Source organism: Phocoena phocoena, chromosome 21 (assembly GCF_963924675.1).
Source record: "Phocoena phocoena chromosome 21, mPhoPho1.1, whole genome shotgun sequence".
In the NCBI taxonomy this organism is placed as follows: Eukaryota; Metazoa; Chordata; class Mammalia; order Artiodactyla; family Phocoenidae; genus Phocoena; species Phocoena phocoena.
The window spans coordinates 22,428,033-22,448,160 of NC_089239.1; the positions used below are offsets into that span (position 1 = coordinate 22,428,033).

The following is a 20,128-nucleotide window of genomic DNA, read 5'->3' on the forward strand; positions in this document are numbered from 1 at the left end:
GATCACTTCAAAGTGTTTTACAAATGTATGAAAAGAATATACAAAACAGTACCTCTTCAAACATGCTTAGGCCATAACCAGCGTCCCTGTGCTCATGGTAGAAGAAAGCGTTACACAGCCTCTTGCCAGGCAACAGGACAAAGATCAGCCCCCAGTTTCTGATTCTGCTCTGTAGCCCAGGCCACACAAAGCTCTCCTTTCCTCTCCTTTGCCAGAGAACAAGATCACAAATCTCCCAGTTTCTCAATGGCTAGTCATTCCTTGTGTGTTTATAACTAATGCACTGTATGGACATGAGAAAGGGTTTCAAGTCACAGGAATGACAATGGCCTGACCAGGCAGTGTTGTTGGTGTGATACTTCACGTCTGTCTGCCTGTCTGTCTTCTGCTTATCAGGTACCTATAAACAACATCAGGTATGGCTTGTAGGGAGCCAGGTGGTTATAACTGTCTAGCAATATACAGACAAATATATCATTCTCTCCAACAACCCTAATCAAAAGAAATTTTGATCAGGGACCCCCAAGTGAGTGATTAATACACCCTAATGGTGTATTACATGGTGCTGAAAAAGGTCTGGAGAGATGATGCGAGAATGCAGGTAACTTGATTTATTTCAAGCCTATTTTAGAAGATAAATGCAAATTATTAAGATAATAGAATATATTATATCCTGAGGGGGAAAACAAGTGCTATCTCATACTTCAAAAAGCTTTTAAATTAAATACGTAACTACAAAGCAATACAGTTCAGAGAATCTTCTTGGTTGGAAACAGCTGCTTAATTAGAATACAGGGTTTTTGCCTTTTACAAGATACTTTTATTCTACAAATTCTCGTTAATATACAGCAAAAATGCCATCGTGTGTTGCTTAATGCCTTGAGCAGGACTTATTTAATCAAATGCACACTGAGGCCTTCCTCTGTGCAAGGCACAAAGACAACACACACGTCAGGGGTACTATGAGAAGGGGAAATAAGAGGAGAAATACATGAGTCAATCACTCAAACAAATGCAACGTTTGACATTGGAGGGAATGTGAGGAATGTGATTCTTCAAGAGTTAAAAACAGTATAATTTGAAGTTGGAGAGCCTGATTCCTCCAGCTCTGTTTTTCTTTCTCAAGATTGCTTTGGCTATTTGGGGTCTTTTGTGTTTCCATACAAATTGTAAAAATTTTTTGTTGTTGTTCTAAATCTGTGAAGAATGCCATTGGCAATTTGATAGGGATTGCATTGAATCTGTAGATTGCTTTGGGTAGTATAGTCATTTTCACAATATTGACTATTCTAATCCGAGAACATGGTGTATTTCTCCATCTTTTTAGGTCCTCTATTAACGCATATATGTGGAATCTAGAAAAATGGTACAGATGAACCTATTTTCAGGGCAGGAATAGAGACGCAGGCGTAGTGAACAGACATGTGGACACGGGGGCTTGGGGAAGAGGAGGGTGGGATGAATTGGGAGATTAGGATTGACATATATACACTACCGTGAGTAAAATAGACAGCTAGTGGGAATATGCTATAAAAGCACAGGAAGCTCAGCTTGGTGTTCTGTGACGACCTAGATGGGTGGGATGGGGGGAGGTGTGGGAGGTCCAAGAGGGAGGGGGATATATGTACACATACAGCTGATTCACTTCTTGTACAGCAGAAACTAACACAACATTGTAAAGCAATAATACTCCAAAAAAAAAAAAAAAAAAGCAGAAAAGCTTGACCTTGGCTGGAGCAGGGAAACCCTTCCTGAGGAAAAGGCACTTCAGCTGAGGGCTGAAGGGTACATGAATCCACTGCTGAGCAGGGCAGGCGGCCGGCAAGAGGGAATAAGGCACGCACAGGCCCTGACCACGGCCCATCCCAGGAACTGAGAGAAGACCAGAGAACCTGGAAGAAATGGCGCTAGAAGGAGGGTAGGAGATGTGGGTGGAGATGTGAGAAGATAGCAGGTCGTGCAGAGCCTTAAATAGGCCCCTTTACGAAGGTTTATCTTAACGATTTTTCTACCATATGTGGCAACTACTGCACATGCTCAATTTCAATGGCATATAAATATCAAGAAAAGCTTAGTCATGGTTATATAAAACGGCAGAGGCACTTGCTAAGTACACATAGACTTCAGACAGTAAGATAAAAAACAATAAGGTTTTAACCAGAAAAGTGAGTTGGAATAAAGCTTTTAAGAAGTTATTTCTACAGAATCTCTTGCATTTGATACTGGTTATTTAATCGTTCCTTCAGACTCTCACCTTATTTGGTAAAATTCAGTCCCAGATTGCATAATGGCACATGAGATGGCAAATCACCTCCCAAAACACATTCGCTTCACATCGGTAACCAGGAAGCAGAAATAAGTGGACATACGATTTGACAACTTTAGATGTAGATTATGGAGGCGAGGGGGAAAGGCCAAATGGGATCTCTGTTAAGCCCAAGCAAAAGTTGAGATGTTAGAGTTAGGAAGGGGTTTATAGCTCAATTCTTCTCCCTCCCTTTCAGGGCACGAGTGCGGAGGGCTTGCGTGACTGGTCTGAAACCACTCACCTCTTGGGCTTGGGTTTCCCCACTCAGTGCAGTTATTGACTGTTCCACACGTGTAACACTGGGGTTCCTGGAGATGGCCCTGCTGACACTTACTAAGGGCATGATGCTTCCAGGCATCACCAGTTTTGTTGCGCATGCTTCACTCTGTTTCATGTGGTCTAAGCAGACAAGTGTAAACGATGTTAGTACACTTAATCTAGCCTTCATTTTGCATTCAACATGCCAGACTTTGGGGGTCTATCCCTTCCTTTGATCAGCGTTATCTGATGTCTATCGTCTCTATAGTATGAGAATCTGACTGCCCTTTCGGTACATCTTTGAAACTCATGCCTCTGTTTCAGACGGTCGTGCTGCCTCTCCCTAAGCACTAAAATATTTGACTAAGAGAATGACGCATTGTTCTCCTGGAATATTAGACAATGCTACCCAACCGACATGGCCACGAAAACCTTCCAACATTTATACTGCAACTCACTTTTCAAAGGACTTCAGAGGGGAAAAAAATGTAACCTGGAAAACAATATTCATGGGAAAACTACATTCACTTCCTTCCTACTGAGATCCTCTCAATTAATAGGAAGTGATGAGGAATCAAATGAGAATTCGGAGTTCTCTTGGGAAAAAAAATTAAACAGCTCTCAAAGAAGCCCTCAGAATACATGTACTCAAGAACCCATGCATATAAAAGTCCCTAGAAATCATCATGGTATCTGAAAACAAATTACCACATTTGGCCATATATGCTAACCTGTACAGTTAGATTCTACTATATTTTAATTATTTAACCAATAATAGCATTTACAACATGCCAGACTTTTCTACATTCCTTTCAAATGACAGCTATTCTAATCCTCACAACAGCCCACCGAGATAGGTCCTATTTAAAGAGGAGGAAACAGAGGCACAGGGAAGTGAAGTAACCGACTGGGATTCTAACCCAGACACACTGGCTCCAGACTCTCTGCTGTTGAGCATTGCACATAGTGTCAAGTTTTCTGAAACAACCAACCAACCTGTGAGACATAAAGCTACAAATGGTCGCTGCACACAGAACTGGGAGTTTTAAATATTACCAGTGGGTCCGCTTTCTCTCTTACAATGTGGATTTTATTTTCAGGAAGCCCTTTGAGCCCACAAGGCTTTGGTGCCACCTGAAAAAGTGAGAAGTCATTTGGCAAACTGGTGACATCATTCAAAATAGTGTGCTCACTTATTTAAGGGTGGGGCAGAGGATCCAGAAGCCTCTCTACTCTAAAATACCAATCTTTCTCATGGTTCTAACAAGTGGAGTGTTATCTGATTTAATAAGATCCTTTCCTGAGACATAAATACCCTTTAGCATGGTTTGTTCTACATCAACTGTGCCTTAGCTACATTGTTTTAATTAGACAAATACTTAGCCGAAAACAATCTCAGTTTTTCTTGTGTGCTATGGAGGGAGAGAAGGAAATGTACAGCTAGACTGACTTCCAACATTTCCATCCATTTTCCCCCCTCTTCATCTCAGAAAGATTATTCTTGCTCGAGCCTCTGAAACCAATCCTGTCCTTTTGGAGAGTTTAAGAACCTCAGTGAACAAGGCGGCCGGTCCCACCCATGCCTTGCGCAAGGGTTCTTGTAACTAGGTCCTTATCTTAGTCTTTGGAGCCTGCATCTCTGCTGGCAAACTTGCCAAGTGTTCTAATTCCTCCAAGAATTAGTTGTTGACCCATGGACCCCTCTTTTAAGTAGCATGGATCGAGAACAGTGGTTCGCCAAGTGTGGTCAAGAATCACTGGGGACTTGTGAGAGATTAGAATTTCAGGCCCCTTCCCAGACGTACTCAGTCAGAAACGAGGGGTAGGACCCAGCATTCTGTGTTTTGATGAGCCTTCCAGGAGACTCTGATGCTCGCTACAGTTTGAGAACCATTGGCCTAGATGGCAGTGCCCAATAAAAACAGAATGCAAGCCACATTTGTACATTTAAAAGGTTCTGGCATTTTAAAAAGTAAAAAGAAACAGGTAAAATTAATTTTAACAAATTATCTTATTTAACCCAATATGTCTGAAATACCATTTCAACATATGATCAAGTCTCTTTTTCATACTAAGTCTTCAAAGTCTGCTGTACATTTTGCACTTATGTGACATCTCAGTTCTGACGAACCACATGTTAAGTGCTCAACAGCCGTATGTATCCATCATATTGGATAGCCAAGCTCTAGACTTACAGTGATAATAGCATTAACTTTTATGCTTTCTATGCATCAGGCATTGTTAGTTAAGCATTTTGTGTGCATCATCATGTAAACCCTCCCACAACTCTGTGGACTGGTACTGTTATTATCCCCATCTTATACAGGAGAAGGGTTATGCCAAAGCCCGATTTAGTGCTACACCAATATAAGAAGTCCAACTCTAATATAAGCATTTTCCAATGATTTTAAATCAACTTATTTGTAAAAATAAAAAAAGAGAGAAAGAATATAAATAAAATCATTAACGGTAGTACAGCCGGTACAATTGCCAAGGCATTAATAACTTATAAAAGACATAGTGGTTACAAAAGTCCAACATTTAGTCTTCTAACCTTCAGAAACATGCCTCAATCTGCACTCTTCTGTGACATCAAATCTGTCAAAAGGTGCTTATGGACAGGCTGTCTGGACAGTCAGGATCTTTGGGGAACAAAGGAGACCTGGGTGAGTCACCTGGCAGTGTAGGACTCATCCTAAATGGGGAGCTAGCAGGGTCATAACCTGTTCATTCAAGTGCAGATTGACATAAAATGATTAATAATAGTTAAACAGGAGGCAATGGGCTTCTCTCAGTATTGGTGTGAAAAGCAGGCAGTTTGGAATTTAAAAATTATGGTTGACTTAGTACTCAAAGAGTTAATCTTTATCTGTTCCCTTAACTTCCATAGTTTCTCAAGGAAGGCCAATTTAAAAATGTATTTTTCTTCTTCATTATAAACTACTATAAGGAGGAAAAAGTAAAAACAATTAAAATTTTTTTTTCTGAGGCTAGGCTTCCATTTTTTTGCCAGAATTACCATTTATCATTTTGACCAAGTAAAGTAAATATCCGATTTTAAACTGACAGTTATTTAAGACATATTAAAATGGGACCACTCAAATGAACAGAAAAATGCATTATTCTACAGAGATCTTTTTAAAAACCCTGCTGCATATTTTTTAAATAAGGTTAATCTTATTTTAAAAATTTGATTACATATTTCAAACGTAAGTTATAAATTTTTAATTTAAATATCTACATAATTTTAACATGAGCGTATCATGCCGAAAGATTTCACTATTTTACCGCAGTAGTTGAAATAGAAGTTGTGTAACTTTTTTTAAAAAACATATCATGCACGGGCTTCCCTGGTGGCGCAGTGGTTGAGAGTCCGCCTGCCGATGCAGGGGACGCGGGTTTGTGCCCCGGTCCGGGAAGATCCCACATGCCGCGGAGCGGCTGGGCCCGTGAGCCATGGCCGCTGAGCCTGCGCATCCGAAGCCTGTGCTCCGCATCGGGAGAGGCCACAGCAGTGAGAGGCCCACGTACAGCAAAAAAAAAAAAAAAAAAAACATATCATGCATAGTCTTTAGTATTTTCTTTCTTTTTTCTTCCAGTTTTATTGAGATATAAATGACATACAATACTGTATAAGTCAAGGTGTACAGCATAATCGTTTGACTTATGTACATTATGACGACCACAGTAAGTTTTGTGAACATCCATCATCTCATATAGATACAAAATTAAAGAAATAGGGAAAAAAGTGTTGTTCTTATGATGAGAACTCTTAGGATTTACTTTCTTAACAACTTTCATATATAAAATACTGCAGTGTTAATTATATTTATCAAGCTGTACATTACATCCCTAGTACTTACTTTTAACTGCAAGTTTGTACCTTTTGACTGCCTTCACTCAATTATCTTTCCTCCAGCCCCTGTCTCTAGTAACCACAAATCTGACCTCTTTTTCTATGAGTTTGTTTGTTTGCTTTTGGAGTATAATTGACCCACAAACAACACGACGTTAGTTCCTGTTACACGGCATAGTGTAACAGGATTTCACATTTCTATACATTTCAAAATGATCACTACAATAAGTCTAGTTGCCATCTGTCACCATACCGAGATATGACATAGTTATTGACTGTAGAGATTCCCCACACTGTACATTTCATACCTGTGACTCATTTATTTTGCAACTGGAAGTCCGTACCTCTTATTCTCCCACACCTATTTCTTTCCTCAGTAGTTTCTCTAATCAGTTGCAAGGAAAGAGTTGAATTTGATCTGAGCCTCTGGTAACCAACCTTCATAATATTAACTATAAAATATATCAAGGTGGTTTGTACACTGGACTAAAATCAGAGAATCTTCTTACACCTCTCCGCAGTACTTTCTGACTGCGCAAGGCTTCTCTTTGTTATGAAGAAAAGGGAATTGAGAGGATTCAGGAATTTCATCTACGTAGAATAAAGGCTTTTCTAAAAAATACGTGTTTCCTTGGTAGGAAGTAACTAATTTTCCTTCTTAGGGGTGTTGCAAAAGGTATAATGAAGCAATGGAAATCAGGAGTCGGTCTGATGACGCATATCTTCCTTCAGTCAGAGTAGAAAGAGATCTCCATCTCCAGTTGCTATGGTTTGAATAGCCTGTGGAAAAGAAGCTGTAGAAGTCTGTAGCAAATTCTGTCCTTATTCTTGCTGCGTTTGTGTGCTGGAAGCCTTTTGAGGCAAAGACATTGTTAATTTTGTCCACTGTTGTATTCTCAGAGTTCTTGGCAGATAGTAGACTCAGTACTTGCCACAAAAATATTTGTTGAATGAATGAATGAATACAATTTGTAGATCTTAATTCATCATTCTACAAACAAAATGAAAGCTCAGAGTTTGCCAGTCATTGTTGGTGACCCAATCTGAAATATTTCTTCGTTGGCCCTTGGAGGGAGAGGCAGGGGGAGGGGTGCCTGTCTGCGTCTTGTCACTGAATGGACCCCAATCTCTGCCAACAGATAAGAAATGTCAACAGCTCAACCCAGTAGCTGTCAAAAATAGCATAGTTGATGAAACTGGAAATTTGGGTGTGGGCTAGAAATAAACCATTTGTCTTCGGTCTTAAGAAGGATAGGATGATAACAGCTATTCCTCCCAGAGAGATCTAAAATATTTTTTAAGACCCATATGAGCAAGCAAGGAACTATCAGAAGAAAAGTCTTTCCTCTCAATGAGGCATAAATAGAACATCTTATTTTCAACAAACCAGGTAGATCATTTTGAAAACGCCAGGATTATGGCAAAGCACTATGTTTCTTTAAGGTTTCAGTCGAAATGTTTTATTGTGTTTTGTTTTCAATCGTGCTGGCACTTTTCCTCAAAATGTCAATGAATATTTGCACAGTGAAGCAAGTTGTTGTGGGCTTCCTGGTTTCTGTCCCGCCCCGCTTCCCCGGAGGGGGGCTGTGGTGATTCGGCAAGGTTTTTTCATTCCTTGCAGACAACCCCGGCTGCTGTTAATGCTGAAAATAGCTCAAACGCTCTCAGAACAGTAGCACCACCCAGCAGCTGGGATTCTTTCCGTCTCTCATTTGCCTTCTCTCTTGCCTTTTTTTTCCCTTCAGACACTTGGGTTGGACTTAATCTTAAACCTCTGGAGTTCAAGACCTTTTAAAAAGGGCTAAATAAACAATCTCCACGTGTAAAAGGCCAATGACTCCTACCTCTCTTCAGAGCAACTGTTGAACCCGGCTGCCTGTAGGTAAGATTTTTCTTTAATTCTGGAGTGATGTTATTGGTTTATGATATGTTTATGACTGATGTTTTTTAAATAACTTGTTAATCGGGAGAATGAACGGGGGTGCCGAACGATTTCCAGGTAAATACGGTGTTCCAGGATACAGCAGTAGCATCTGTGCATTTCTGTGGCTGTAATTTTAAACTGTGCTGAATGCACTCTGTCCTGTTGACCTGCAGTACAGACCGGCCTGTGATTGAGCTGCAGCAGGACGCTAATTAAGCCTCGTTGCCAGAGTCATCCAGAGCCTTGCAGACATCCTAATTTTCCTGTTTAGACGGCTTACTTATTTTTAACTTTCTAAGGGCCTTTTTTTTTTTAAGGAAAAAGATGCAACTATCTGAGGAAAGGAGATATATTAGTAATTATTTTAAGGACAAGGAGATAGCTCTACCTGAGTACCTTCTTTCATCACTGTGCTGTTTATTACTAGCGTAGAATGAGAACAGTTTTTGTTTGTTGTTTGTTTTGTTATTTTGTATACTCCTAGCACAATTTGGTGACTCGGTTTTGAGAATTCCTTAACTAGCTGACTGTCTTCGGCTAGCAGGTTTCTCCAATGTGACAATATAATATTTTGGAGAGTTTTCTGTGCCTTCCCCTCCCCTATCTTATGCTTGGTCTTGACATTCTGCAAAGTACTTTGATCTGTGGACTTTAACTTCAAACACAGCATTTACTTTTGTTATGAGTATTTACTATGTTCAGTAGAAAGTCTTTCTTTTTTTTTTGGTTTAACGCTTTTATATTATTTCCTTTGAATAAGCTATTGGGTTTTGGTTCTCTCACTGATATGTGTTAGGTTTTATTAGTACAGGGACCCCCAACTGAGAGGCCAAGACTATTTTATGGCAAGTTTCTCTGACCATTATAGACTTTATGATAGCTCTCTGTTCCCCTCCAAGCAGATGTCTAAAATCAAGCAGCAAATGACGGTGCACAGACCAGATTCTATCAACCCCTCACTTGAGTGCCTCCAAATTACCATGTGCCTCGGGGACTTACTGTTGCTTTTTAACATGGACACTGAAGTCCTTGGAATTTAGAGATTCTTGTTTCCAAAGAAGTTTATTGGTGTCACACCATATGTCAAAAGAAAAATGCATTTTAAACACACATCTTCTGGGTAACTTTTTTTTAAAAAAAGAAAGAAAAAGAAGAAGAAAAAATAAAGAGAAAAAAAAAATTAAAAAAAGGAAAACTAGAAAAAAAAAAGGAAAAGAAAAATCCTCTGTAGCCAGAAGTCTGTATTGGTAGTGAAACTTCTGCTGAATAAGGGATAAGGAATGAAAAAAACGTATTTCCTAAAATAGGCAGAGTATAGCACTTTCTAGCCATTCAGTCAAATTCTTTATTTTGGAGAAAATTCATGTGTATATTACATTTGTTTGTCACTCTTTTCTTCTTCACCACAAGCAAAGGATATTTTCTAAGTCCTCAGCTAGATACTGAGTTTGATGTTCCCTGGCAAGCTGTCCCTGTGTCCTGGTGAATGTGAAGAGTGGAACGAGCCTGATCCTGTCAGGATTCTGTATAAGTCCCCGACTGTGGGGACTGATACACTGTGCTCCGTGCTCTGCACCTTGCTGACAAGGAAGAAAGCCAGTGGCTGCAGAACTCCTGTTCAGAGGGGTGGAGTAGGGAGTCAGCTATGGGAGATGTCCCTCCAGGTTAGGAGCAGATGCAGTATGATCTCTAGAACTGGGACTGAGATAGGAGGAGGACCTAGAGCTATTCAGTCTAATTTTTTATTTCCAAAAGGTGGATATTTAATTGCTAACTTTCTCCCTTCAGATCTGCATAATATGGAGCTTTATAATCACCCCATTTCTGTGATGTGTGCACAGTCAAAACTTGAAATCCTCCAGTTATTTTGAGCATACACTTCCCTGCCTTGGGGGGTTCTAGAATACTCTCCTCCTTAATACCAGGAAGGCTTGATTTGGCATTGCTGAGGAGAAATGTATCGCTAAAAGGCAATACAAGTTCAGTTGCAGAATCCAAAGGATGAAATGGGTTTGGAACATGATAGAGGCCATTAAATTCTTAGGCAAGCCATTTTTTTCGTGTTCTGTTGGGTTTTTTTGTTTCTTTGTTTCCCTCTGCCCCTTAATTTTACGCTGAAACTTTGGCTTGTTTGAATGTGAAACTCAAGGAGAAACCTCGCCAAAACCACTGAGTTTCACATAGGTTCCACATGAAAGAAGTATTCTACCCAGCCTTGCTTGAAACTTGGCCCATGTTTTGCCAAAAGTTTCATGAATGTCAGTGAGCCTGGATTTGAAACATAATCCCAAACCAGGTGACTTCTGGCGACTTTGAGGCTGTCCTGTAGAAGTATAGAATCTGTCAAACAAGGACACCCCTTATTTTCATATCTCCGACTAATTTCATGTGTATACACATTTTCCCAGTAAACTTCCATTTGTTCTATGATGTTTTAAAGCCAGGTTCAATCCTAATGTGAATTTTTATAGCTGTGGGATTGAAGCATTGGCAAATAGAAGTCTGCATTTTAAATTCCAACACAGTCTGAACCAAGTGGTGTGAACATGTTGGTATAATTCAGCTGAGGAAGGAAGTCCCAGGAGAGTCATGGAATGTCTTTCTTTGCTTAAATATACTTCTGTGCTTGTGTGGAACAAAGAGTAACATTTTGTCCAGGTCTATCTGCTTGACAGTATGCCTTTTGTTCGCTCTCCAAAGGTGGTGTCAAATGTATTGGTGGAAAAATAATAAACTTCCAGATATATATTTTTTTTGCCCGCTTAACTGATATACTCCTAGGGAGCATTGTAAGCATTAAAAAGTTCAGTACTGATACTTGTAATGTAATGTATACTGAGGATAAAGGGGTACTCAGCAGAGTCTATTTTCTTCAGAAAAGCTTTACCTAGAGCTGTTGTGTGACAGTCTAATGGGCTGGGTTGTGAAGGTGTGTGTGTGTGTGTGTTGAGTGGTTGGAAAGGAAGAGGGGATTTGTAAGCTTTGTTCAGCAAATATGCTATATTTAAACCAAAAACAACTGAGAAGAAGAAGGGGACAAAGATGAGAGCAGTAGAAATAAGAAGAGACCATCTGGAGTAGAGGATGAAGCATCAGGATGGTTTGATACTGCCTTCTTTAACTAGGCTTTCTCCTAGAAACTAAAACTCTACCTGCAAAATACCCACACCTGTAATTTTATTTAATACTCAGGATTATCAGAGATAACAGACTGTATTTTTATTTCACCCAGTGCATAGGTGTTTCACATTCAATAACTACTTTGATTTCCTGGATCATCTATCTTAAGGTAGGGTGGTATTACTATTAATATGGGGTTGGTCATGCAGGCATTGTGTTCCCAATGTACAGGTGAGGATACTGACCCCCCAGATTGCCGCATCATCCACTTTACATTCCTGGTAAATAGCAAATGGCAGCTTGGCTCTCATGTCAAGAGCTTTCAAAGTGTACCATTCCACCCCATTGCAAAATACAAAGATATAAAACAAGTTAAAAATAACAGCCAGAGGATAGTAAGAAAATGACTGGTCCAAGCAATGAAAGAGCTATTTCGAATCATAACAACTTCTGACTTTCTATACTTCACTGAGAGAAAAACGTAAGCAAAAGAGGGATTAGGATTACGGAGAAAGACACACATGTGCCAGTGGTATAATGAACCAAAAGTTATGACTTGGTTGATTGAAACAGAAGATACAGGTCAGCAGAAAGAATCAGGTTAGTAATGACACAGCTTAAAATAATAATGTGCTCTCTAATTAAAGGTCAATTCAGTATTAGAAAAGATAGAACAGAAACACTAATCTCTTGTTCTGAAGATACATTTGGGCTTGAAAAAAGAAACTGAATTTAGTTTAATGGAAAAACAACGTACGGCATGTGTTTTTAAATGTTGTGTTTTGGCTACTTTGACCCGTTGCAAATCCTGGTCCAAGTACAACTTTGAATTGGTTTAATTCTAGTGGAGCCGTTGCTCGTGACACGCATTCAGCTGAGTGGTAGTTCTCTCCTTCAGTTTTGCAAACCTAAGAAATTTGGTTGGTTTCAAATTTAGCTCCAAGCAGTGTTCAGAAGTTTTGTGTTTGTTTGACCTGACCATTTAAATATTTTAAAACTACACAACACTCAACCTTTAGAACAAATTCTTAATGCTAAAAACACTTAAGAACATTGAAAAAGTTGTACATAAGTACATTGTCTGCAAATTTAATGAACAACCAAATATAGTTAACAATACCGTTTTGATCTAGATCAAAACTATTTTCTATTCCACATTTAGCTGTTTTACTATGAAAGTATTCACTTTTTAAAAAATTGTTATTATACTGAGATTAAAGATCATGGTTAAGAATGGAAAACTGGGAATTCCCTGTCAGTCCGGTAGTTAGGACTCTGCGCTTTCACTGCTGAGGGCCCAGGTTCAATCCCTGGTCAGGGAACTAAGATCCTGCAAGCTGCAGGGCATGGCCAAAACAAAAATCCCTGAAAAAAAAAGAAAAAGAAAAAAAAGAATGGAAAACTATCCAGAAACAAATATGGCTGTAAATATGCAGTTAGAATAGAAACCGCATCCTCGTGGTACCAGCAGAGCCAAGTGCTGGAAGGCATGATCTGGCATCTGGTTGACCTCCACGTGCACATGTGTGAATAGTCCAGAACGGTGGGCCTGTACTAAAGGATTCAGCAGGGGAGTGTTGGAGATAAAGGAAGAAGTTTTGTGCTAATTCAAGAAGGATGTTAAATGTCAAACTAAGAGATCCAGGCCTCATTCTGAAGTAAGAAGTAGTCATTACCCCTGACTGTACAGGGCAGTAAAATGATAACTTTGGGGAGAAGTAAATAGTTGACAGAGTATCACTTCTTAGTGGTTGAGTTTAAATAAAAAATCAAATTGCTTTCAATAAAATTCATTTTATAATTTGAAATATAAAAATATTTTTAACTTATTTAATTAAATAAAATAGTTTTAAATAAATAAAATCTTATTCTATTTTATTTATTTATAAATTGTGTTAACATTTGAAATATAAATTGTTTTCTTATAACATGTAAACAATTGTTTACTATAAAAATCAATAATTTACTATTGTTGGACATAAAATTAAATCATTGAAATTTTCTTTTTATATCAAATATGATTATTTTCATTCAAGGCAGAATAAAACCAAAAGTAGATGTAAACAGGTTTCTAAACTTTATACTGATATCACAAAAGACTGTGGCTTATGATGAGACTTCTTTTTTAAAAAATTTATTCATTTATTTATTTATTTGGCTGCGTTCGGTCTTCATTGTTGCGCTTGGGCTTTCTCTAGTTGCGGTGAGCAGGGGCTACTCTTTATTGCAGTGTGTAGGCTTCTCATTGCAGTGGCTTCTCTTATTGCGGAGCACGGGCTCTAGGCATGTGGGCTTCAGTAGCTGTGGTTCGCAGGCTCTAGAGCGCAGGCTCAGTAGTTGTGGTGCATGGGCTTAGTTGCTCTACGGCATGTGGGATCTTCCTGGACCAGGGCTGAAACCTATGCCCCCTGCATTGGCAGAAGGATTCTTAACCACTGCACCACCAGGAAAATCCTGATGAGAGACTTATAAAAACCAAGTAAAAGACTGAAAAGCTGAGTAAAATGGTAAATTCAGTAAGAGTTAGATGATTTTTGTTGAAAGAATAATGAAAGTTGATTTTGTAAAAAACAAAAAAACTGTTTTTTTTAAGATGACTACTGGTCTTCAATATAAAATATAGCTTCATTTTAGCTTGTGTTTGAGCTACTTTACTTTAAAAATCAATGGATGAATTTCATATTCCAAAATTAATATAAGGTTGGCACTTGGGCTTTGTCTCATGTGGTGAGATCCATGACTTAATAGCCAAAGTTTGTGTAAAAACTTGTCTGGAAATAAAGTGATAATAGTTATGCTAAGGTGAGAAAATTTGATTGCAGTGAGATTTTTATCCTCCTTACCATATTTTGGATATCGAAATTAAACAAAAAGCATTAAGGGTTAAAAATCGCTTGTGCCTAAATCATAATTTTATATATTCACTTACATCCTTTTCCTAATTAGTGTTCTGAATGACTATATAGAGCATACAAATAAAAACACTTGACAGAAGACCAGTTTGTATTTCTCAGTGAACATTATAGCTTTGTACATTTAACACTTGACTGTGCTTATTAATTTAAGAAGAATGATCTTACATATAAATCAAAAAGGAAGAAAATTAGGAGGTTATTAGTAAAACCAAATAGTGTTTTAAGTAATTACAAAGAACTCCTTTTTTTTTTAAGATTTTTTTTTTTTATTTTTATGTGGACCATTTTTAAAGTCTTTATTGAATTTGTTACAATACTGCTTCTGTTTTATGTTTTGGTTTTTTGGCTGCGAGGCATGTGGAATCTTAGCTCCCCAACCAGGGATTGAACCCGCACCCCCTGCATTGGAAGGCGAAGTCTTAACCACTGGACCGCCAGGGAAGTCCCCCTACAAATAACTACTTTTAATACCCTAAGCATTTTCATATTTACTGAGTGAATATTTTCGTAAGGATCTTTTTCTATTGCTTCAGTCATTTACTTCTTAAAGACTCCCTTCACCATCATATATGAATCATATGAGACTTGAGGTTTAAAACTTTACAATTGACACAGACTATAGATCAATCTCAACGCAGAAAACATTGATAAAACCCAAAACAACTTTTCAAAATAAAAATTCACAACCAGACACAGGAAAGAATCACTTTAACCTTAAAAAAAAAAAAAGCATCAGGGCTTCCCTGGTGGCACAGTGGTTGAGAGTCCGCCTGCCGATGCAGGGGACCACGGGTTTGTGCCCCGGTCCGGGAAGACCCCACATGCCATGGAGCGGCTGGGCCCGTGAGCCATGGCCACTGAGCCTGTGCGCCCGGAGCCTGTGCTCCACAACGGGAGAGGCCACAACAGTGAGAGGCCCGCGTACCGCAAAAAAAAAAAAAAAAAAAAAGCATCAATTAAAAACCTATATCATAAAAGTGCACTGAAAAATATGAAACTCAGATACTGGTTACCTCGGGGGAGTTAGGGAAGATATTTCAATCAGAGGCGTGTATGATAGGCTTAATTGAATTCATATTGTCTTTTTTTTTTTTTTTGTGGTACGCGGGCCTCTCACTGCTGTGGCCTCGACCGCTGCGGAGCACAGGCTCCAGGCGCACAGGCTCAGTGGCCATGGCTCACGGGCCCAGCCGCTCCGTGGCATGTGGGATCTTCCCGGACTGGGGCACGAACCCGTGTCCCCTGCATCGGCAGGCGGACTCTCAACCACTGCGCCACCAGGGAAGCCCCCGTAATGTCTTTTAAAAAATATTTTTAGGACTCTGTATTTTATTTTATTTTTTTATACAGCAGCTTCTTATTAGTTATTGAATTCATAATATCTTATATTTTACGATGAATGGTGGGTACATGGATATTTGTTATATTATTCTTTTTATCTTTTGAATGTCTGAGTAAAGACCCGTATCTCCCATGCCTTAAATTTGAGATACATTGTATATACCAAAAAAATTTTAAATATATTTCTCAGCTGATAATATTGAAAGACAATTTTAAAGCAGAGCAGATTTTCTGAAAATTTACAAAGAAGCAATACCATAGGTGGTGTGTTGGTTAGCCTATATTTTTACCTAGGGCCCAAAACTTCTATAAATGGTGAATTAGAAAAGACAATGAATTTAGTTCTTTTGCATGCAAATGTCTATTGTAAACCTACATTCAAGATCACTTTTGTAGTGTGTATTGTTCCACAAGGCATTGTTACATACAATTCTTAGAATCTATTAAATGTGATATTTGCTCTTTAAAATAGTGAATAATTTGTCATTTTGCTTTATGAGAATTTGCAACGGGTTTTGAATGTAGCAGTGAATAAGTATATTTTAACTTACCTCTTTAACATTGGTTTTAGGATAATATATTGAGATGAAAGGATTTCTGTTTCAAGATGCTCTATGCAATAAACGTATGAAAAGTGATTTTATAACATATAGGCAATCCTCTCAGTGGCCATGGGACCGGGACCATAAGCATAGAAAGCAATAATGTGGTTGCTATGCCCGAGTCTCCAGTTAATGTTACCCTGTGCACAGTGAGGACTACCTATATTTAATATAACGACTTCACTCTGTAACTTAATAGCACATTTCTTAAAATTTAATTTATTCAAAAAATTTACATACACACAACTGTTCCTTAATTTTCACACTTAACACTTCTTTGATATCGCAGGGAAAGAAACCTAGTGATTTTTCATTATCATTTGACAGGAATCAATGCTTAATTTTGAGAATTTTTATTCTGAGTTTTTTGTTTGTTTTATTCATAGAGTTATCCCAAATGCTAAAATGGAAAAGCTGGCAGACATCACTATTTTCTTAGGGGGTTTGATAAATGATGGATTATACTGAATAATTTTTTCCTTTTTTTCATTACAAGTAATTTTACACGTAGTCTGAAAATTCAGTACAAGCCAAAAGTTCCTTATTTTAAATCATAAAATTCAAAGAAAATATAGTTTCTAGGTTTCTAGGTAAAGTATGTCAAATATTTGAATGGTAAACAATAAACACATTGAAGAAATTGTGCAGTTCTAATAACACAAAGAATTACTTTGAATTTCTTCATGTCATTGTTACTAAAGCTGAGAAACCAATTACTACATAATTAACAAAAAGTAATATTTGGAAACAAATGTGAGAAAAAGGCTTTCAGATTACTGGCACTATGCACTCTCAGCTCCCTGACCATTAAAACCTCTTCTCCTTTGCCTTCTGTGACACTGGAAGATTTTCCTTCAATCTCTCTGATCACTTCTGAATTCACTTACAGGTGCCTCTTTCTCTGCCTGACCTTAAAGGTATTCCCTTGGGTTCTGTCCCTCTTGTTTAATCTCCGCTCAGTTCACCTTTTCCTTCTTTATGAAAATTTCAAAATCTATGTCTCTATCCCTGATCTCTCTCATCAGTTCCAGACTCGCATTTCCAAGTAACTGGTAAACATCGCATATGAATATCTTCAGTGTCCTTCAAACTCAAAACTTCTAAAACTCATCATCTTCCAACTCTCAACCTGCTCTTCTTCCCCAGGGCTATGTTTTAATATAATCATGTCACCCAGTTACTCAGAATTAGAATCTTAAACAAGCCTTCAGGGCTTCCCTGGTGGCGCAGTGGTTGAGAATCCGCCTGCCGATGTAGGGGACACGGGTTTGTGCCCCGGTCCGGGAAGATCCCACATGCCGCGGAGCGGCTGGGCCCGTGAGCCATGGCTGCTGAGCCTGCGCGTCCGGAGCAGCGGGAGAGGCCACAACAGTGAGAGGCCCGCGTACCACACAAAAAAAACAAAAAAACAAAAACAAGCCTTCAAATTTTCCTTCATACCAACTTAGTCACTGTTGATTCTATCTACACTTGCAACTTCAATATCCCCCCTTGCCCTAGCTTAGAGGCTGCTGCAACATTCTTGGCTAGGATTTCTCAGTACTGTCCCGATCACTCTTGACATCCATTTTCTCCGCCTTCCAGTCTAATCCCTTGAAGCCAGAGTCATTTTGTCAAAATAAACAAGCTTTGCATGTAGACTTCCCAACTACCAAACTCCCCTATCATATAGCAAGTACATTCACTTTGCTTTCTTTTCAGGCTTGAAAGACCAGGAATGGTGACCATGTTAACCAATGGAAGCAAATTCAGTACATGATGTTCAGGCATAAATAGCCCTGTGTTTTCCCAGATAAAAGGCAGAGCTGGCAACCCTTCCAGACTCATTAGTAGAAAGGGTGTGGCTCGCTGTGCCAGCCATGGAACCGAGATCCAGTGTCAGTCCTGTTACTTCTCTCAAAGAGCCCTTTTCCTCAGACTCTCCTTCTAACAGAGTAATAACAACATTTGCCAATCACCTGTTTGGTTGCCACTTATTATGTACTGATGTGATGGTTGTAGGCAAATGCTAAATGATAAACGTTTTGTTTTTTAAAAAAAATCAGACCATAGTAAGAACACAAAGTTTTAAACCAGAAACTCCATATGATTCATATGTGACAGTGAAAGAAGTCTTTAAGAAATAAATTTTTTGAGGAACCCCCATACTGTTCTCCATAGTGGCTGCACTAATTTACATTCCCACCAACAGTACACAAGTGTTTCTTTTCTCCACACTCTCAACAAGACTTGTTATTTCTTATTTTTTGATGATAGCCATTCAACTCTAAAAAATGTGAATATCTTCAAAACCAAATATAAAAAAATGACTGAAAATATAAAAAGATCCTTATGACAATATTTCACTCAATAAATATGAAATCGATTAAGGTATTGAAAGTCATTATCCGTGGTCACTTAAAACACTAATCGGTTTTACTAGTAAACGCCTGATTTCCTTCCTTTCTGATTTATATGTGAGAACACTCTTCTTAAATATAAGCACAGCCAAGGGTTAAATGTACCGAGCTCTAATATTCAGTAAAAAATATAAAAACAAGGTATGGAGTTATATTTCTGGAACAGCATAAAGGTCTCACTCATTGAATTATTGCCATAATTTCAGTAAACGTAACTTTATCTGAAAAGCATAATATAAAGGGTGAAATTCTAAATACCAAACTTCTGGATCTTTTAACATTTATGGCACCATTGGTCTTTATGTCATCTAGTCAATAATCATTTGTTAAGAGTCTACTCGGGGCCTTTTCTCACCTTTTGAGATAGCCCACACTCTGTGGAGTGTGTTTCTCTCTAAATAAATCCACTTCATTAAAAAAAAAAAAAAAAAAAAAAAAGAGTCTACTCGGTAGTCTGTTCTGGCCTCTGTGATGGTCCCTGTGGACTAGTCACCCCCGCCCCCATCCTCCGTGCAGTTGGAGGTAGTTATTGAAAGGTAATTGGCCAAATAGTCATGTAATTCAAATTGTAATAAGAGCCATGAAAGAAAGATAAAGGAGGCTAGAAGAGCAGAATCTACAGTTCTGAGAACCAAGGGTCAATGACAAAAAGACTGCTAGATTTGGAATTTAGTGAAATTATTAGGAAGGTTAATTACTTGGGGTAGTAATCAAAAGAGGCATTTCCTGTGCCAAGAATGATGGCCCCTTTTATCAATTACTGAGGGTAAAGAATAAAGAGATGTGGACGTGATTCCTCCAAAAACAGGTATGTCAGGCATCACTGTGAATATCTACCCTCTAAATGCACGTGAGTTTATGTGACGGACTTTGTCTCCTGTGGAAAATATCTTTAGAATGATAGCTAGCTGTGCTAGTATATATAAATTCTCCATGGGTTATGGAGATAGTGTTGTCTTTGCTCCTATTTAAATACTGAAAGAGTATGATTTCTGAAATGATATATGAAAGATGAATGTGACTTTGAGAAAAACTTATTTGAGCTCTGAGTAGGATTTTCCTTGGAAGATAAACATCCAAGGAAAATCTAACAAGAGGGATATGGAAACGAAATTTCTCAATGAATAAAGACGTTACTGATTTGCAGCTATGGGGTATTTTGACATATGTTCAGGTGTTTGCTTTGAGGCATGTAAGGAGTTAAAAGTGAAAGAAGATGTTTAAAGTGTTCTTTCTTACTTTGAACTACATTTCAAAGAAATATATAATTTCAGCATCAAACATATATTTCCTCCATGGACCAACACAAATATGTGTGTGTGAATTAGATCTTGTGGTTGGGGTTATTCCTATTATTTTTATTATGTATCTGAAATGGCAGTTATTTAAAATAAAATATTTTCTG

The 20,128-nt window shown here is 38.3% G+C and overlaps 1 protein-coding gene across 1 annotated transcript in view; it reads left to right on the forward strand.

Moving 5' to 3' along the window:
* The window catches only part of SORBS2 (sorbin and SH3 domain containing 2), a 205,575-nt gene that overhangs the window by 26,243 nt on the left and 159,204 nt on the right, over positions 1-20,128 (forward strand). The window contains exon 2 of the mRNA XM_065899816.1: positions 8,168-8,304. The gene's annotated coding sequence lies outside the window, so the exon portion shown is untranslated. The remainder of the gene's footprint in view (positions 1-8,167; positions 8,305-20,128) is intronic.